Here is a 20,227-nt window from a genome sequence, read left to right as displayed (position 1 = left end):
GCTCACATTGTATCATCGAAGATTATTAGGTTCTGTTATCTGCTTCAGAACATTGCTGAAATTTGTTTGGTTGTTTTCAAGTTATTGGGTGAGATAAACTTTAAGGTATTATTAAAAATAGCATCTTAGAAGTTACTATTTCTCCCACTACCCCCTACGTAGCTTTCATGTATGAAGGGTCTTGCGAAGTTCCTGCAATCCAACTTGGGATGGTACTGCCAAAACCTTATAGTAAAGTAAGCTCTCACACACTAACAGACACCAAGAAGTGAAGAATGTGCCTATTGGCAACAATGTACACAGGAATCTCATCCAGAATTAAGACTTACAGACAGAGTGGCACAAACAGTCAGATAAACACTGAAACTTTGCAATGATTTCAGCTAGAATCAGCTGGAAAACCACAGTGCAGACTCACTATATAGCAGCAGGCTTCCAGTAAATCCAGTTTGAAATAAGATAGGACAAAACACAAAATAGAAAAAAGAACATGCCCAGAAATCTTTGTAACTTTGTAAAGGATGCTTAGAAGAACAAAACTGGGGAAAATGCTCACTGTTCCAGGAGAAAACAAATGATATTATCAGTTATGATAAATGAAATTGCGTCAGGCAAACCTCTTTATCCTTCTGAAGTACCATTGGATGTGGTGAGATCGTAGCAGTACTATGCCAAGAGAAAATAAGCAGTGAGATGCTCACGTCATGCTTCCCCAGTGGGCCATGCGCCACACAGAGACAATACTGTGCTGGAGGCCAGGCTGTACACAGAGGAGAAACAAGAAGCATTTTGTCCACAACTACCTAGAACAGAAACTTGGAGCATACCCAACTTTCTCTGTGCATGGACATGAAAGGCAAATATCTTCCTCCTCTTCTCTGGTCCATGGTATTGCCACAATTAGTAACCTTAATTAGTCATCCGTCTTGCACATCATTTAAAAACACTTTTAAAACTTTCAAGTGTTTTATAAGAAAGCCACCAATTTAATAGACCAAATAAAGCCTGTCTATTAACTCAAGGTCACATTATGTGACTATGATTAATCTAAACTGTGACTATATTTAAATAAGCACTCAAATCTAAAGTTTCCATTTTTGTGCTTTACAGAAATGCTAGTAGAATGTAAGCAGAAATGAGAGCACAGCAGAACATCACAGAGAACTGAAAGCATGAGGCAGCAAAGATTGCCCAGCTAACTGACTTGGAAAACATTTTCAGGAGAGGTGAGCAAGGTCTGCATTAGTTCCAAGCTTTTCCCTTTAGCATTCACCCAAGTAATTCCCATTACTGTAAGTGAATTTTTCTTTTGATTTCAGATATCTTTAGATATGGTTACTTTCCACTACTCATTCACACACAGTTAAAAGACTACAGACATAAATCAACTTGTGTGCCAGCAGGTCATACTTGACTAATTTTATACAATGAATTCATCAAAGTGTAATTTCCCTGATCATTTATTAATATCCTATGACCATACAGCTATTTTCCTTTTTTTTTTTTTTTTTAGAGGAAGAACATGAACAAACTACATTATTTCTGAAAGTAGTGGCTCCTATTTATTTCTAAGGAAATTACAACAGATATAAAGAGCACAGTAACACTGTTTGATAGAGAAAACTGTCAGCTACAAACACTTCAATATAGTCACCACCATTAGCTATACATTTTTGTCAGCAATAAGCAAAAATCCTCAGGCCATGCTCATAAATTTCTACACTAGTGGAGGTGACCCACTGTGGCTGCAGCTGAAAACACACCACCCTCTGCCTCACTGTGCTCACATCCACTATTTGGTTTCCATAAATGTTCAGCAAGCATTGATAGATGTCAATAGGTACCATTTTTTCTGCATGAAGGAATTCAATTCCACACCTTTTCTTCATATGCATCTCCATGTCAGACAAAATTTAGTCACACCGCCCCTCTGTTGCCATCTGTCATATGGCAACAAAAAATTGAATGCCAATGGGAAGACCTAATCTCTACTGCCCTATCACCACCATCCACCTCTGAAGTTGCAGACCAATGTAATAGAATGTGAAGCATTACTTTCAGAACATCCAGCTAAAAAAAAATATACCCAACTGCCATGAAGTTGATCACAGGCCTGGAGCACCTCTCCTATAAGGACAGGCTGAGAGACCTGGGGCTCTTCAGCCTGTAGAATAGAAGGCTCCAGGGAGATTTCATAGTAGCCTTCAAGTACCTGAAGGAGGCCTACAGGAAAGCTGGGGAGGGACTTTTTATAAGGGCAGGTAGAAACAGGATGAGGGGAAATGGTTTTAAACTAGAAGAGGGTAGATTTAGACTAGACATCAAGAAAAAATTCTTTGCTGTGAGGGTGGTGAGACACTGGAACATGTTGCCCAAAGAGGTTCTGGATGCCCCCTCCTGGAAGCATTTAAGGCCAGACTGGATGAAAATTTGTGCAAGCAGGTCTAGAGGGAGGTGCCTCTGCCTATAGCAGGGTGTTTGGAACTAGATGATCCTAAAGGCTCCTTCCAACCCAAACCACTGTATGATTTTAAGATTCTATGAATATGCATGCAGAATCTTAGCTGTGGATCTTTGAGCATATCTTTGTAACCACACAATAAATTAAATTTCCTGAATAAATGTATGATCAACTCTCCAGTTGCCTGAAATTCTTTTATGCAGTATAGTATATTAATAGATTGAAAGTCAACTATATTCTATAGAGAAACTGTCAGTGAATTAACTTCTTTCTAGTGTGTTTACTGACTCAAAGATGGTCCATCTTGCTTAATCCTGCTAAGAGAAGTAGGAAAGTAAATAAATGAAAATGGAAGGATTGTTTTAAAGACTGACAAGCTACGCTGTCTCTGGACACTATATCTTAAATACAAATATTTTCTAGAACATTCAGGCTACACATTATGATAAACAGACCATTTAAACAATATACTTTCATTTCCATGAAATGGTGAATGAGACCATAAGATTTAAGTCCTCTATCCTCAGAAGTTTTAGAAAATAGCAGTAATTTACACTATAGAACCTATTGCACAGGCATATAAGAGAAGTGGATGGATGAACAAAGGCATTTGTGACAAAGTTTTCCTATCTCACAAATTAAACATGTAACAACAACTAAATTCAAAGAAAAGCATTGAGGTACAAAACAATACAGCATTGAAAATAACAGAAAAATACACTGAACAAGTAGTGTTAACAACACTGTATTAAAATGTAGATTCACAAGAAATAAAATTTATGATCTTTTCATGAAGTTCAAGTACTTTGACTCTGAGATTAAAATCTCAAACATTTTTAAAAGATTACCAGCTAAAATTATATAGACAAATTTACTGGTAAGTCTTTTCCATCCATTGCCAAGAATAGAACAAAAAAATCACAGCTTTCTTCCTAAATTACACAGATTTCTGGTTAGGACTAATTTGTAAAACTTATCAGGTCTAGACTATGTACAAATTGTGCACACAGATAGGATGTGTGCTTGGAGAACAAAACATTTTAATTTCCATACTTAAAAACTGTATGAACCCTTAAATATTCAAAACAATTTCTTAAGTATATGTAGCTCAGATATCATTTTTAGAAAACATAAGAATTTTTTTACAGCACTCCTAGAATTTCTAACTCATTTAAAACAATTATAATCTCTGACTCTGATAACTACTTCCTGGATGTACTTGCAATATAAATGATGCAAGTTTACAAGTAAAATAATTTATAATGAATCTCTAAATGGATTTCCAAAATAATTTTTCACTCTTGAACATATACAATATGAACTCTGCACAATTTTATGGCATTAAAAGGCTTTTAGTACCCATTTACAGTGGTGTATAATACATAATCTAATCTCAAGTGAGTCAGTAATCCCACAAATATCCAGTATGGTTACTGTTTTTCATTGGATTACTATTGTGTGCTCTCTAAAGAATAAACGAAATTATTTTATAGCTGTTTAACACAAGGCTGAGGACTGTAGTGTAAAATACATTTAATAGAAAAGGTATTTAGACATTTTAGTCATTACGCTTATAGAAATAAAAAAGTCTACTAGATGAACCTTACGAAGCAGAAAATTCAGAAAGACCTTGGAAATAAATTTTATATTTGCTTTTTCAGTATTTAAAAAGATCTCCATAGGAGACAACAGCACAATGTATGTTTTGATTTATTGCTCGTCTCCCTCTCTGATACTATTTTTCTACCACGCCTTTAGTTTTAGCTTTGTTATTTCAAGAGTACACATTCCAAACATAACAAGAAAAAGGTACTTTATCTTTTTTCAAAATAAAACAACTTAAATGCACAGCATCTCGCAGGAGAATGTTAATATGTAGTATCAAAGTTCAGCAAATGTTAATAAATGTATTAATATATCTTAGTATTTTCTCTTTTAAAATTAATTTATCCTACCTTTGATCCATGCATGTCTTCAAGAGGCTTCAGGTAAAAACATCATGCACAGAGAGATGTCGCTTTGTAACCTGTCTAAACAGCACTTTAGTACACTTATTCGAGTTCAGAGGGTGGAGGTATCCTCAAGTATTGCAATTTTTAGAAGTGCCTACCAAATTCCATAGAAATCTGTCAACATTACAATATGCATAAAAGTTCTTTGAACTTCATTTTAATGTTACAGACAAAAGCTAAAATATATATAAAAAATAAAAATAACTAGAAGAAAAGAAAAAAAGAGATCTGTCAGGTTTAAATGTCATACCACAAAGAGATTAGTTAAAAAAACACTCCACTATTCCACAACAGACATTAAAATGTAATTTAGTTTCAGAAAACATAGGAAAGCCACAAAAGATTAATAATAGGAGGTTAAGGGTACCATTTTTCACTCCACACATGTCAGCCACATAAAGCAAACAGTATTGCTACGTGAAGTCCACAGTAATGGAATATCAAAGAGTCAGCTACAAAGCTCATCTAATTCAGACAGTAAAATTGATACTTCAGTGGCATTTTGTTTTGAATACAGGTTGTCAAACATTAGTGTCCTAACCCTGAATCCCTGAGAATAAGCAGCTTTTTCAACACCTCTTTTCTACACTTCAATTTAATCACCTTAACAGCATCACTGAAATCAGTGAGCCTTGCCCCAGTGGTTTTGTTTGTTTGTTTTTGGCAAGCTACCCTCCCCCGATTGCATCCCAGAAGCCCGAATATAAATAATGCTTCAGAATTAACCATTTTTCAAAGGAAAAGCAGGAAAAGAAATAAGAATTTTAAAGGGTTAAAGCATCTTCTTTATTCTCTTGTTTTCTTTATATTTGCCTACAATAGAATAAGAACATCATTATTTTTTGCTTGTGCCCATTTCCCTCCACAACAGAGGAAGCCTGCATGGTTCACTTGACCCTGAACTGTCAAAAGGATGGGTGAAATGTCCTCTCTGTAACTCATGTCTTTACAACCTTCAGAAACCTTTACAATCACGAACTATTGAACAGGTGAGACAAGGACAAGCCACAAGAGTATGCTAAGAGCTGAAGCAGCATTTGCAGAGATACTATCTTTCCTTAAATCAGCAGATACAGAGATTCTTGGGGAAAGTAAAGCTCTTTGACACTCAGAGCCTCTATCAGACTTGAAAAAACATCAAGGTAAGTAAGAATGAAAATAATTAATATAATTAAGTCTGTTTCAGAACAATTAGAAAATCTTAAGAAAAGGGGAGCCAAAAGAATACGTTTTTAGAGGGAAAAGAATCAGGAACTCATAATATATTTCCCAAGCAGGAGAAATAAATATTTAACACCTAGAGAACACTCGAGAGTTATAAAGTCATGTTTGTCAGGAAAAATGATAATCTGCTGTAATGACAATGTCTCAATGGCAGTTAGTATCTAAAGGAATTTTATCTTTAAGCTCTTACACTTGTTTCCAAACGTCTTTTTCCAGTTTCTCATGATGACCGTAACTATGAAAGCAAAGATTTGTGATTTTTTTGCTCATTTCTTTAAGAAAAATAAAGAAGTTCCTCTTCTCAGTTATGATGCCCATTAATAATCACCTGTGCAAGTTTATTCTGGTGTAGACTACTAACTCTATTTGATCTCTCCCACAGCAACAGCACTCACGCTGGATAAAGCACAATATATGCTGAAATGGGTAGAATTGCCAAAAAAACATCTATTGCAAGATCCTATATACAGATACAAAAACATACTACAATTGTTAATCCAAAAAAGGAAAATTTCATTTTAGGGTTAGTTTGTAGAAACTGGGGAATGGGACGCTGACTACTGGAAGTAAAAGAAAAAAAAAACAAGGAAAGAAATAATCTGTCTTAGAAGACCTGGTAGTCAACAGTACGTTGTATGTTGAAACAGCACATCACATTGCCGTCAGAATGCAAGCCAACAAAAAAATCGTATCAAGCAGTTTCTTTCTTGTAACCACAATGCATATATTGATCATGTTCCTCTTTTGAAGACGTAACCTCAGTTTCCTGAAGTTCACCCTTAGGCGGTTAACACAAATGTTATTTCTCCTCAGATAACATACAGGTAGATGTGACAGCCTTGGCTTTCTACTGGTCTAAGAATGTGTAACGAAGTGAGACACGAAGCACAACTAGTACAAAAACTCTCAAAGCTAAATCCTAAATGTATCATCACATCATGTGGATATTATACTATTCCCAGCCAGAACAATTTTCATAGCATAGCATATTAAACGGTATGGGTAAGTGGCAATTGCTTTATATATGCATACACCAGAAATACCATATATCAAGTATATATCACGAGCAACAAAAAAATATCCCGTTTGTATTTTTCCTCCTCTATGATCTAATAACAATTTCAATAACCTTTTATTCAGACAAATATGATTACAGTACCTAGCAATTTTTTTAAAAATAATCAAAAAATGAAAAGAATTATTGTACATTACACTTATTCTACCAGTTAGATCCCTGGTACGCCACAGTACTAGAATTTTTTTTCTACTTAAATAAAGTAGAAAACAGTAGTGACATGAAATACACTTCTCTTTTTTAAAAAACAATACCACACTGGATAACATGCTCTCCTACTTTTTTAACAGATACAAGAAATAAAAGCGTTTTGGCAGTTATAGTTATTATAATGAGGATGATCATATTGTTTCATTACTGAGAAACTCTTGAGGTAGAAACATACAGCTAATCTCCTAACCTCATCAGGGCAAACATTCTGCCAAACCATGAATTCTCCATAACACCATGTCCAAAGCTGCACACACATCATACTCAAAACCAACTAGACAACAGTATGAGTTGTTGATGAGTTACAAAGCAGAAAAATTATAATATCCAAGCTTTCACCAAACACCAAATAAAGTTAAAAAACCCACCCATCCTCAATGATCTTAAAGCAGAGATTAATTGCTTCCACTTTCCCAACTGTACAACTAACAAATGCACAGTTAGAAGAGTGGCGTGGTTAGGATGGTATTTTACAGATTGATAGTTAGAAAGATTATTGTGGTGGAAAGAGACAATCAAAAATGAAATGCTCGCCTGTGACCTAGGCTCACAGCAGAAAACTCCAAAAGGAGAGAGCTCTATAGAAAGAGATCCTTTCCCAGGGGCAGTCAGCCCTTAAATGGGGTCTAGGAGAGGTGCAGCCAGGCTCCGCCCCTTCCAGTCACACAGCTGAATCACTTTCACCTGTGCTCCCATGGCTGACTCAGCCCTTGCCTCAGGTGATCAATCACTGGTTCAGGCCGTGACTCACCAGTTCCCATACACCAACTAAATACAATATTTTTATATTCTCAAATCAAAAACTATGATGTTAATTGCACAGAAGCTATAAACATGCAGGCCACGCATCTACAATCTTTGATAGAATCATAGAACCATTAAGGTTGGGAAAGACCTCCAGGATCTGTTCACCTACCACCAATATTGCCCACTAAACCATGTCCCTAAATATCTTCCTCATATTTTCATGCCTAATGATCTATTAATGTGAATGACAGCTCCAATATTCTCAGCTGAATGCTGATTTTAATGAAACCTAATTTTCCAAAAAGTGATAAAACATTATATCAAAATTACCTTTGTCCTAATCATAAATTTCAGCATGGAAGAGCCTCTCCTTTTCTCCTTGATTCTCAACATTATTTTCTATAGAAACACAAAACTCTTTTTAAAAAATATTTGGTCTACTGATTTTCAGTGAGCTTTGAAAAAAGATATTTTTTGAGCTTATATAAAATTGCTAGCTCATTTTGAATAAAATATACCCTGGACAATTTCTCTAATAGAAGACTCTGATGAATGCATCCTTGCTTAAATCTCAGATTACAGACACCATGTGATTATTGTAGGCATACATACACAAGAGAGACGAGCCAAAATTCGGTACTGCAGACTCTAGCCTGTCAGTGCACTGGTTTTGCTGAGGAAAGCTTCAAAATAGCTGTACAGTGGGCATAAACAGCACGGTTTCAGTAGCAGGGGGCTGCAGAACAGCAGAAACCACCCACCACTCTGAGTATTTCCATCAGCTACAGCGGCCCGGCCCACATAGAAGGCATAAATTGAGGCTAGAGAAAGGTGTCGACTTGGTTTTCTCATCAACACCCAAATCCATGATCAGAAGTGTCTGCTGGTTGATTAAAAATTAAATTCAGCTAAGATGTCCTAGTCCGGATCATTTTGCATGCAACAAACTACAATGCCACGGTGACTTAGAGTTTCATATTAAATAGAAAAATAATAAGTTTTAGTCTTTTTGTCTCAGCACTTGTACAGAGCACCACTGGTGTAATTACAGCAGTATATATTTAACAGCCTGAGTAAATTCAAACAGATAGCAGCAACACCCAGTTAGGTTATTCTCTTATACAATTTTGAGCTAAATAACACTGACAGAAAGTTCATCAAAATACATTTCCCCAGATGGACCAGAATTAGGTACATATTGTTGCCCTACTCTGGAAGCACAGACATTTTAATGACTTCAGGCACAAATCATAGAATCTTTACATCATTTCAGATGTTCTCATATATTAAATGTGTTTTCTTCTGTGTCATAAACATATGAACCGTGTCATTTAGAATAGGAAAGTAAAATACAGAAATTCCTAACTTATGAGCCAAAAAAAGCCCTGGTAATTGCTAAAGGTGGGAGACTTACCTTAAGGTTCAAATCAAGTTTCAAGAAATAATGAAGTGAACCTGTAATTTCTTGCTTTCTGTTCAGTGACCTAATTCTAGCTCATAGATGCTTCATATTTATCAGCTTTTGAAGAAGCTGTTACCATATGTTCATTAATAATTATAAGGATATTTTTAACTTGAAAATGTATACGTGTACATATACATCTCAGGTATGTGGAGAAAGAAAAAAAAAGGAGTACAAAATGCATGTGAGATATCCAGGTACACAGATTATACACATCCACAAAACATTTCCTTTTTTCTCTTACAATATAGACTTCTTCAAAATCAGATTATTATACAATTTTCAAGACAGCCTGCAGCAACAGAAAGCCTTTTCCACCCAGCACTGTGGCACTCAAATGATACTGAGCCTTAGGATGAATCCACAAACTTTTGCATGGCACTCCACTAGTAATCTCAAGTTCTTGCAAAGTAGTACCATTCCAATGTACAGCCCATTATTGGCCATCATTAATGCAGTTAAGTAGCTTGTATTCTTCACCATTATACCGATGTATTGTGGTTTATGATCTATGAAACATTTATGAGAACAAGGAACTCCTCCTAAGAATCAAAAAGGTTATCTTACAAAATTTTCCAAGACCAACTTCATCCGTTGGCAATACTTAGACGTTGATCAACAGAAAGGACTCCACTGGTCAAACTTAACATTCTATATCTGTTGCCATCATTGAAAACACAACTCAAGCCTCCTAGAGAAAATGCCTTCACTTGAAACAATTTTCACTTCCAGTCCATCAACATGAGAGCTGTTTCTTAACTTTGTTGTATTCCATTCCTATTGATATGCTGCTAAATGGTGATGTTTTGTGAGTCCGTTCCCATAGCTGATCTCACAGAGGCAACAGCCACCTGCTTATGTTTTCCAGTTGTGTTTAAACACTAAGAGTATTCATTAGCCTATTCTGTAAACTTGAGCCAAGAGAAAGGAAATTCTGGTCTTCCGCACTCCACAGCCTAGCTAAATACCATGTGCTAACATGAAGGAACAGAGAGCACTGTTGGGCTCATCTAGGCCAGTCTGTGAAAATTCAGCTCACTCCAATGAAAGAGAACTAGCCAGCAAAACTAAATGCAAACTGGAAGTGACAAGGCTGGATGTTATGAGCAAGAGCTGTTTCTGTAATTCATGCCTCCTGCATTTTACTTATGTACAATTATATCTGAAATCCCTTTTAATTCAAGGATTGGAGGCAAGGGATTGAATTTATTTTATGGATGCTACAAACAACCAAAAAGGGTGTTTGCGGAGGGGTGTCCAGATGGCAGGTGAATCTGGGTCAGCATTGCATCATATGTTCTCTGTTGGAAGCTAGAGGATAGAAAAATGATTCCTTCCAGTAAGTACAAAGATGGCTATTTTCTCTTTGTACAAGGAAATTATTAGGAATGGATGTTGTTAGGAGGAAGCTGGATGTCAGAGAGAACCTTTTCACATTAAAAAAATTTTAATTGGATGTAAACAAGAAAATTTAAAACCATAATACAGCTGAAGTTGTAACTTCTCATATAGTATAAATAGGTTAATAAATCATGAAGTTAAAGGGCAGAAACCATCCTCCATTTCCTATCTGGTAAAATGTTGCAGGACATCTGTGAGCATTCTGTGGTCTCTGACTGGCCGCCTGACCTCATCTCAAAGCAAAGTGCTTGGTTTTCTGGGGATATTCATTATCAAGAAGCCCTCTCCTAAAGAGGTGTTTATTTCTGTGTTTGTCCTGCTTCGTGATCTTTCTTTTTCCAGGTACTTATCTCTGCCAACTTTCTTTCTTGGCTTTCTGCTGGCTTTTACTCTAGAGATCAAGCCCCATCTGTCTGTTCTCCTTCCTTTTCAGAGATGTCTCAGATCCTCAGCAACTATTTAAGAATTCTCTCCATAATGGCCATGTTATGTGGAACTTTTTAAAGATGCAGAACCATAGTTTCAATAAAAATATCCATAAAAAACATCAATAAACTGTGAAGGTTTTCATCCTCCCAAATGTTACCTGTATCACATTACTATCTCATATTACTTGCACATGGATGATCACAAAGCCTTTGCTCACACTCTGCTTGTACAATTACTGACATGTTCTTGACAGAATGAGTAGGTAGCAAAGTCACAGACTCAACTCCACAGAACATCAGCATGTTACCTTGAGGTATGCCTTAAAAAGAAGTTATTTGCAAAAAAAAATCTAGGAAAGAAAAATAAAACATAAACACTGCCTAATGGTCCAGGAGTCATCATTATTCACACAATGCTGTATATCTGAAGCAGCACAAATGAACTGACCTTCTAGTTGCCTGTCCTGTATTGTCTTCCCAATCATTCATCCCTATTCCCTCTCCAATACCCTCATTAACTAGCAGAAAAATAGGACACTTTACTTCCTAGGACTTTTTCTGCAGTTTCATCAAGTCTCCATTCAACCCTTCTGAGAAATATCAAATACCAGCCAAGGTTGTCATAATGCTGACCAGGCTCATCTTGTGTATTTTCAGTTTTGTTTCCACCTGCTCCAAACTTTGTAAGTTATTCTAACCCAGGCTGTTGCTTTGATCATCATTAGCAAACTTCACTCTGCTTTGTAAATGGAAATAAAACAAAACTGTATAGCGAATGCAACCTGATCCACACAAATAGCTTTCAAACTCTTCATAGGCAAGTCTACTTTAGCCTGGACCTTAACTAAACTCTGACATAGAATAGGCAACAAATTCTAAGTTCGTGCTGCCTGGAGACTATAAATGCCCATTCACCCCATCAGATTTACTGGAAGGTCTTTACAGGAAGATCCCATTTTCAATTGCTTAGAACTTTGCCAAAATTTAATTGAAATTATGCTTTACAATGTCTGTCTCAGATATTATTTTTGTTACTGAAACAGGGCTAAAGCCTTTGGAGACAATTATGCTAGGAAAATCTATAGTTTGCCCATGAACCTGGAGAAAGTCACTGGATGTTAATAGCTCCGTAGACAAGAGGTATAAAAAAAAAATAACACAGCACAGCTGAAAAGTACAGTATTAAGGAGCTTGGAACTGCCATAGAAGGAAACTCAGGCTTGAAACCAGGAAAAGCAGAACTAAGAGAGAGGACATCACTATGAAAGATTGGAAGGAAGAGTAACAACAGGAGAGAATTGTTTAATTGCTCTTTTTTTTTTTTTTTTTTTCCAGGGTAATTTTTCTTTTAAATAAACAGTTGAAATTCACATGGTTAAGAAAGGAATATAATGCATACCATAGCCAGAGGAGTGACAAAGATTAACACAGTGAAGAAGAGAACAGGGATTTGAGCTAAGCAGGCAAACAGGAGCCAAAGTTGAAAGAAACAGGTTAAAGACGTGGTTCTAGAAGGCCCATACATGAGAATCAAGAAGGTTTAATAACATCTCCCTCTCCTGACAGCTGTTGGCCACTTCTTCCTTCTCTGCTGCTGTCCCAGAGGCAGAGGTACCTTACACACCTGCAAAGCGCAGAAGCTGCTGTCAGGGCAGACATGTGACTGACTGCTAGCAGCTGATTATCTTTGTTCCACTTGATTACTTCCATGTGTCATGAATTGCATAGCAGTGGCAAGATCTGCAAAAGGCTAAGGCAGGCAGAAAAATAAATCAGTTCCTCTAACTAACTGCCAGTCCCTGCGCTGTGCTAACATCCAGCTTTCAAGTAGTGTGAGTAGCTACACTGTCACTTATGGAAATGATCTTTTAAATACTGGCCATTGGTATCATAGGTAGCCCACTACCAGTTTCACAGTGCTCTTTTGGGACACAGGATGCTAACAGATACCAGAGTGTGTAATTTTCACACCAGAGTCTGCTTAGGAGAATCACTAGAAGTATCACAGTATAGCTAACATAGTTCTGTTTCCACAAAGTGTTAGAAGTACTAACTCCCTTGAGATTCTGTTTGATCTTTCTTTGGTTTCCCAACCATGGCTATGCTGCACTGTCATTTCACTACCACAAATGCTACCTTATCTTTTTTTCCTTTGGTTTAGACACATGCACTGTCTGGCATTCCCCAAAGAGTTACTGCAGTCTGATATTACAGTGCCTTACTGCCTCTTCACTGGGTTTCCCTTTCCTTGCAACATGAACATAATCAGCAACAATTCAACATCTAAGAGCTCTCCTATTGCCTGCTTCAATTTCCTCTGAAGCATCCCAAAATCTAGGCTAGCTCCAAAGACATTCTAATTTATTGGTATCTTCTAAGAAATAACAAAAAGTTCTCATGCCTGCTTAGCAAACATTATGCTAGAATCATATTCTTGTACTGGAAGGAAGGAAGGAAGAAAGGGAGAAAGGGAGGGAGGGAGAACCTTTCACCTTTCAGCCTGGACTGACCAGTTGCTATACCCTTTTTTTTTGTCGTCCTTGTTTTTGATGAGAGAAAGGACTCCCTGTCTACTCATAACTAGTTTTGTGTCAACTGGTTGCATATCTAAAATTTTATGTCCCCTTATAGATCTGTCTATAAGAGATAGCTCATGTTGTTATTTTAATAACTCAACTAATTATTTGATCTTTACTTTGGAAAGCTGCCCTCACTGTTTTCCTCCAAAAAAATATAAATTAGATAAATGCCATACACAACCTTGTAACAAGTTTGAACTACATATCTCACAAATCAATCATATTTCTATTTGGAGAATCATATTTATATTTAGAGTTTCCATAGCAGATCACACGTACTGGAAGACTTTCCATTCAGGATTCTCATTTGTTTCTTGGTTTCAATCAAGGGAAAATTAAAACAGCATCTCTCTATTGCTTTACTCTGTCTGTCGTTATGACATTTGTCAAATGTTTCTTTCAGCTGTTGAACTGGATTGATGGTTATTGTTGACCCCTTCCCCTGCTTTCTTTCACCAGTTAAATATTTCATCTTCTTCTCATCTCCTTTTAAATTCACTGTGCTAATTTCATGCAGACTCAGCTACAGAATGCCCTTCATCCTGAAGTAAAACTTTGCTTATCTGGAAATCAAACCTTCCTCTACTGTTTTGTCTCCATCTTAATAACATTCATTGCTATAGCCCTCCTTATTGATGCTATATTATTTCATACTTTGTAATTAAAAAATATTCAACATTTGTAAAATTAAATTGTTTAAACATGACTCATACCGATGAGTAATTTTGCAAACTGTCAAAATGTATGCATGCACATTTGGTCAAATGCTACCTTCCCTCAATATATGCATACTCCCTACACTCAAAAACCTACAAACTTCACTAAGGAAATCCCTTGGTACCTATTCCATTTTCCCAAATGCAGACAGCCATTCTGCAGAGATTGCCTATATATTCCTACATGTTTAACCTATAAAATCCAGCTCATGACTCACTGCCAGGAAGGCACATATAATAACTGGTCAAAAGACTCAGGCTACATCCCCTAGCACAGAGTTCTGCATAGTCTTTTCCACAGCAAAAATGTCCCAAAAACCTAAGGCAATTCAATTTAGTTTACACAGTCTTTACCATTTTTCACTTGAAATTGTAAAATTTCAAATTCAAAGATAATGAAAGGCAAATTCACAAAGAATTGTGGTCATCACTTTGGCCTGAATGTTAAATAATTTGCAACTTAATCTCATCTGTTGAAAACCATTTCAATCTTTGTCCTCTTTGGATGAGTGGCACAGCTCAGTGGCATAGTCTAGTTGGAGTCCTGTACCTAGTGGTGTCCCCAGGGGGTCATACTGAGACTGGTCTCGTTCATCATCTTCATCAGTAACCTGAATGAATGGACGGAGCACACTCTCAGAAAGTTTCCTTATAATACAAAGCTGTGAGATGTGTCTGAAACACCAGAAGTTTGTGCTGCCATTTAGTAAGACCTGGGCAGGCTGATGAGTTGAGCAGAGAGGAACCTGGTGAGGTTCCACTGGGCATGTGTAGAGTCTTGCACCAGGAGAGGAATAAACACATGCCTCTCTGTACAGGTTATGGGCTGACCAGTTGGAGGGGATCTCTGCAGAGAAGGACCTGCACAACCTGGTAGACAACAGGTTGGCCATGAGCCAGCATTATGTCCTTTTGGGGTTCATTAAAAAGAGCTTGGCCAGCAGGTTGAGGGAGGTGATCTTCCATCTCTACTCTGCTTTGTTGTGTAGAGTTCTGGGCTCCCCAATTTCAAGAAAGATAGGAAACTTCTATAGAGAGTCCAACAGAGAGCCACAAAGATGAAGAGGGTTCTGGAGCATCTCCATAAGGAAAGGCAGAGAGACCTGGGAATCTTCAGCCTGGAGAAGAAGAGACTGAGGAGGAATCTTACCAATGCTTATATCTTGGCAGGAGCCAAGTGATAGATCCAGGCTATTTTCAGTGATGCCCAGTGACAGAACAAGGGGCAACAGGCACAAACTGGAATGCAGGAATTTCCATCTGAACACAAGGAAAAATTTCTGTACTTTGAGAGTAACTGAATACTGGAACAGGCTGCCCAGAGAAGCTGTGGAGTTATCTTCTCTGGAAATATTCACTAACCACCTGGACACTTTCCTGTGTAACCTGTCCTAGGGAATGTACTTTAGTACGGGTGTTGGACTGCATAATCCCCTGAGGTCCCTTCAAACTCCTGTGATTCTGTCATTCTGGTCAGACACACTGCAATTCTCTCCTACCAGAAGGTTCTCTTTTGGCTCACGGTCAGTTGGACATTACTGTATACTCACAGGAGCAGTTGAGTCCAAGTATTCACCTTCAATGAGCACCATATGTGTTGTTCTACTCCTACTTTACGCAACTTGGCTGTGAAGGCATATAAAATTAATATGCGCTCTCAAGCTGAAAAGCTTGCAAAATGGAAAAGTAGCATTAATAAGGAAATCTTAACACTTATTTACTGCAGGGAACTTTTCAGTATCTTTCGCAAAGTTCAGTAATTACAGTGATAACCCAAAGGGAAGAAGAATGCAACATTCAGGGCTTGACCCATAAGAAAAGGATTATTATTATTTTTTGAGCATAAAAGACTCAGTACTGGGGCAGTGAATTGTTCCCATTCAGGGCAAGATTTTGAAGTAATTCTGCCACAACTACTGGTCCACCAGCACTGACCTCCCACATGAGGAAAGCAGTAATGTAGACCATTACTACACCGTGCAGTCCACCATGACCTCACATATCAGATTCTCCCTTTCTACCAGCAATTTCTGTAGAGCTCTCTAGATCACATGTTCTTAAAACCACAAAAGGACATCTACTCACATCGCCATCAGCAGCTTCAGAAGACATCAGTCGTTACCAGCACTTGTATTTATATCATACGATTCAAGTTTGGTTTTGATTGGCATAGCTGGAGAGATGGATTATTTAGAAGAATTCTTCTTCTTCTCTGTAGTTTTACCAATAAAGTTTACAATGTTTCTATGATCTACAACAGTTATTTTTCCTGAAGTTATAGGAACACAACAGAAAGCAGAGAAAACAAAAATAAAAATTATGGTGCTATGATATGCATGTGAAAAAAAAAAACAAAAACATGAATTTCGTTAAGAAAATCAGCTTTGGGACTATATTTTAATAGTAGATAATTTATGTAAGTACAGAAATCCTTAGTGTGCCAGAGAAAATCTGAATAGGCACATGACAGGAATGCCACATCCAAGAAAGAAGACACAGGGGATTAAACGCTACATATAAATTCTTGCCTTTCACAGTGAAGCTTGGATCTTTCCCCCCATTATTCATAACAGAAGGATTTGTGGCAAACAGGTTAAGGTGAAGTAACATCAAAATTCAAATGTAAAAATGAAAGAGACATGACAATACAAATGCTTTCAAGAGTCACAATATATATATATATATATATATAATGGAAAAGGAATGATAATATTTTACCATTTGGACATAACTGTTTAATTCAATAGTCTCAGATTAACTTAATGTAACCTAGGCACATACTTAAGTTTGTATATGACCATAGCCTTTTTGAATATTTGTGATATATGTAGCACAATTTTTGAGTCTTAAAATTATCCAGAGGATGCCTTAAAAAACAAAGAAAAATTTTTTCCATTCTGTTGGAAAGCAAAAGTGATTTAGAAGTTACAGTTAAGAGTATACAAAACAGTGAAAAAAATCACGAATAGACTTCTGATAAACAGCTATTACACATATTTTCATTCATTAAACTGTAGCGTTTTCATTGACAGCACTATAGTCATTGAGGAATGGCCTTATTCAGGAATCAGAACAAGGATTCACACCGCAGGTATCTATTATTCAAGGTCTTCCTTGAAATAAGGATGTTATCAGTCTTTGGGAAAAGAAAATAATTAATCAAGTTGACATAAAATTGCTTTCCAAAATATTTAGAAGTAGGTCAACAAATAAGCAAGGAAGGTTCTTGCAAAAATTCTGCCTTTTCCAGGAAAAATAAAAAAGCCTTACTTGTGAGAGATGCACCTGAAACAGCCTGAAACTAGGCAGTTTTAAGCTTTAGTTATTCACACTTATCAAATAAAATTTTACCACAGCAGAGGAATAAGGAGAGAAATGACAGTTCTATCTTGACTTTCACATCAAGATAATTACAGCCATCCTATCTCTGTCAAATCTGATTATAAACCAGGGATCAGCAGGCAGGAGATTAAAAGCTCATCTGAGTATATGCAACAAATGAAATTGATGAGAACTGCCCAAACTGTGTCAGTTTTACAGAAACAGCAGATTGACAGACTATTGGAATTAAAGATATGAGAGTTCTCATTCTCACTCTGGCTTTGAAATGCAAATGAAAGCTGCTGGAATTGTTGAACAGCAAGTGCTAACCTTTTTATATGTAGTGGGTACCTTCTCCTGTTAACAAGATTTGTGGAGCACAAGATCAGCATTATATTAAACTGAGATCCTTGCTAATCCTTATTGGTTGGTTTTTTGTTTTTTGTTGTTTTTTTTTTTTTTTCTTTTCTGTTCATACTAGAGATTTTTTCTTCATGTACAATTTAGGCATCCATTTTTATTCCAGAAGCAAAGGAAGTAATTGTTTCTGCATGTTCTGTTATGTACTTAAGACACTGCATGAACACTACAGTCCATTGAGCACTTATCTATGTTCTTTAGAGAGGCCACAACCCAAAAAGGAAGAAGTGACCATGCCAGCTCTACAAGCAGCAAGAAAAACTGGAATAGGATGTTTGTATATATAATCTGTATTAGATAGATGACTGAAGAGCTAAAGACTGCTTTTTTGTTTGCTTACTTTTTTTTCCTCCAAAGTTGTCTTTCCTACCATCACTTAACTAAACAAATAAATGGCATTCTGCTTTTTCAGTTGCCATAATGTGATTTATTTCACCAGATACTTTTTACCAACTTTACTATTTATCATGCTGATATGTTCTGAACATAAAGTGATGCAAGCTAAAAATGGGTGTCCTTAAATTGCCTGATGCTCTGTAAAACCTTTCTACATCACAGAGCAACAAGTCATCTCAACCTCTATAAGCAAACATAGTGATGCTTTCTAAGTCTCCCCTCTCAACAGGGGCACCTTAGAGAAGAGGTGGACATACACATAAGCACCCCATGCAGTACCTAATGCTAATTTGGGAGTTACATGGACCCAAATCTTCTGAGAGCGTGCAAATGAGTCTCTCTCTCTCCCAGAAACGTGCTGTGTGTAGGAGTAGTGGATCATTGGGACCAAACAAGTTTAATTTCATTCTCCATGAACTGCAAATGCAATTTCTCTTGCTGCACCCTAGGAAAAGTACAGCAGCAAGACTATCCTCCCGCTGTGGATTTACTAAAGTGATGATTTTTTTTTTTTTTTTTAATGAATGGAAAAGAGAGAAAAAGAAATGATATGCAGAACAAAACTCTATGGCTTATACCTTTTTTTTCCCCAATTATACTGTCTGAAATGGAGAGTTCACTGACATTTTCAAATAATTTCTTTTCTTTCAGCTATCATTAAAGATTAAAAAAATATATTTTTTTGAAGAAAATCACACATGAGAAGTCAGAATAATCACTTTCCACATCCTTCCCATCCTCCCACCTTTTCTTTTATGAATATTTCTGCTTTTATGGCCTAAATTCTTCTCCTGAAGTCAAACCCTCTGTTTACGGCATCACAGTGGTTGCTGTGGAGGTGATTATGATGTACAAAGCCAAAAGGGATGGGTTACAAATTGGAATGAAGAGCAGCATCTCACTAAACCTGTTTAAAGTAGTAGTAGATATTTAAAAAAAATACAGCATGTACATTGGAAGCAAGCACATTAACTCGTAAACAACAGTTTCCTATCGACTTTCATTATCACAACTGTTTCAGATATGTTAATATAATAGCTTTAGAAATAAAGTGTTTAAGTATACATATGGAAACAAGCATATAGCATGAACAGACAGTGCTAGCACAGATGGCAGCAGAGTCCTAACTGTACTCTTCAGTAGTGCCTGCTGCAATTGCTATCTTCTGCAGCAGAAAGATGCAAACAACAAACTGTGGTAGCATGGACAGTCGCTATGCTCTGACCATGAAAGTACTTAACATAATCCTGCACACAGTACGTTTCTCTATGCCAGATTCCAGACTCAGAATAAGTTATGACTAGAGAACATAGATTCCTGAAAAAGCTATTAGTTCATCCTAATTCCTTCTGCTACAAGAATTAGTTTCATATACATCTTCTCTAACATACACACACTTAAAAATACAACTGTTCAAGTACAGGTGCTAATTCTCAAGAACTGTGTTACATATTAGAAACAGGAGAAATCTGGCTTGACATTTGCACCACAGAGGCAGACACTGTCAAATTTTCACAACCTTGGTGGCAATAACAATCCTTAATTTCGGCCTACATTAGGAAAAACATAAATGATTGATATTAAATGAATTAGTTTCAAACCTTGCCCCTAACACTGACACCTGAAGCACTACTGGAAGCATGTAGGCTATAACTCCTTGTACTCTTAACGTCTGTGTATGAAGAACATTAGAGCAGATGACAAATCAGAGAAACTAGAAAGGCACATATACCTTCCACATTTGATTATTTTTTTCCTGGAACACAGTTTAGTGC

At 36.8% G+C, this 20,227-nt stretch overlaps 1 protein-coding gene and 1 long non-coding RNA gene across 4 annotated transcripts in view; both read right to left on the bottom strand.

Annotated features, from left to right (window-relative positions):
* The window catches only part of LOC116227102 (uncharacterized), a 39,936-nt gene extending 32,339 nt beyond the window's left edge, over positions 1–7,597 (bottom strand). The window contains exon 1 of the long non-coding RNA XR_004166483.2: positions 7,517–7,597. This is a non-coding gene — a long non-coding RNA (uncharacterized LOC116227102). The remainder of the gene's footprint in view (positions 1–7,516) is intronic.
* The window catches only part of ZNF385D (zinc finger protein 385D), a 394,225-nt gene that overhangs the window by 363,537 nt on the left and 10,461 nt on the right, over positions 1–20,227 (bottom strand). The window lies entirely within an intron of this gene.

Source organism: Phasianus colchicus, chromosome 6 (genome assembly GCF_987193195.1).
Source record: "Phasianus colchicus chromosome 6, bPhaCol1.hap1.1, whole genome shotgun sequence".
Classification (NCBI taxonomy): domain Eukaryota; kingdom Metazoa; phylum Chordata; class Aves; order Galliformes; family Phasianidae; genus Phasianus; species Phasianus colchicus.
This window is presented reverse-complemented; position numbering and strand designations above follow the sequence as displayed.